This window comes from Arachis duranensis, chromosome 5 (genome assembly GCF_000817695.3).
Source record: "Arachis duranensis cultivar V14167 chromosome 5, aradu.V14167.gnm2.J7QH, whole genome shotgun sequence".
Lineage (NCBI taxonomy): Eukaryota > Viridiplantae > Streptophyta > Magnoliopsida > Fabales > Fabaceae > Arachis > Arachis duranensis.
The window spans coordinates 31,035,904-31,037,645 of NC_029776.3; positions in this window are offsets into that span (position 1 = coordinate 31,035,904).

Consider the following 1,742-nt stretch of genomic DNA (forward strand, 5'->3'; position numbering starts at 1 on the left):
GAACAATAGTAATTGCATTAATACTCGAGGTACAGCAGAGCTCCACACCTTAATCTATGGTGTGTAGAAACTCCACCGTTGAAAATACATAAGAACAAGGTCTAGGCATGGCCGAGAGGCCAGCCCCCAAATGTGATCAAAAGATCTAGAATGATCCAAAGATGAAAATACAATAGCAAAAGGTCCTACTTATAGAAAACTAGTAGCCTAAGGTTTACAAAGATGAGTAAATGACATAAAAATCCACTTCCGAGCCCACTTGGTATGTGCTTGGGCTGAGCATTGAAGCATTTTCGTGTAGAGACTTCTCTTGGAGTTAAACGCCAGCTTTTGTGCCAGTTTGGGCGTTTAACTCCCATTCTTGTGCCAGTTCCGGCGATTAACGTCGGACATTCTTGAGCTGATTTGGAACGCCAATTTGGGCCATCAAATCTTGGGCAAAGTATGGACTATTATACATTGCTGGAAAGCCCAGGATGTCTACTTTTCAAATCCGTTACGAGCGCGCCAATTGGGCTTCTGTAGCTCCATAAAATCTACTTCGAGTGCAGGGAGGTCAGAATCCAACAGCATCTGCAGTCCTTTTTAGTCTCTGAATCAGATTTTTGCTCAAGTCCCTCAATTTCAGCCAGAAAATACCTGAAATCACAGAAAAACACACAAACTCATAGTAAAGTCCAGAAAAGTGAATTTTAACTAATAAAAATATACTAAAGACTAACTAGAACATACTAAAAACATACTAAAAACAATGCCAAAAAGCGTATAAATTATCCGCTCATCACAACACCAAACTTAAATTATTGCTTGTCCCCAAGCAACTGAAAATCAAATAAGATAAAAAGAAGAGAATATACAATGAATTCCAAAAACATCTATGAAGATCAGTATTAATTAGATGAGCAGGGCTTTAGCTTTTTGCCTCTGAACAGTTTTGGCATCTCACTTTATCCTTTGAAATTCAGAATGATTGGCTTCTTTAGGAACTCAGAATCCAGATAGTGTCATTGATTCTCCTAGTTAAGTATGATGATTCTTGAACACAGCTACTTATTGAGTCTTGGCCGTGGCCCAAAGCACTCTGTCTTCCAGTATTACCACCGGATACATTCATGCCACAGACACATAATTGGGTGAACCTTTTCAGATTGTGACTCAGCTTTGCTAGAGTCCTCAATTAGAGGTGTTCAGGGTTCTTAAGCACACTCCTTTTGCCTTGGATCACAACTTTATTTCTATTTTTCTCTCTTTTTTTTCTTTTTTTTTTCGTTTTCTTTTCTCCCTTTTTTTCGTTTTTCTCCTTCTTTTTTTTTTCTTTTTTTTTGTATTCACTGCTTTTTCTTGCTTCAAGAATCATTTTTATGATTTTTCAGATCCTCAGTAACATGTCTCCTTTTTCATCATTCTCTTAAGAGCCAACATTCATGAACCACAAATTCAAAAGACATATGCACTGTTTAAGCATACATTCAGGAAACAAAAATATTGCCACCACATCAAAATAATTAATCTGTTATAAAATTCAAAATTCATGTAATTCTTCTCTTTTTCAATTAAGAACATTTTTCTTTTAAGAAAGGTGATGGATTCATAGGACATTCATAACTTTAAGGCATAGACACTAAGACACTAATGATCACAAGACACAAACATAGATAAACATAAGCATAATTTTCGAAAAAAAAAACAGAAAATAAAGAACAAGGAAATTAAAGAACGGGTCCACCTTAGTGATGGCGGCT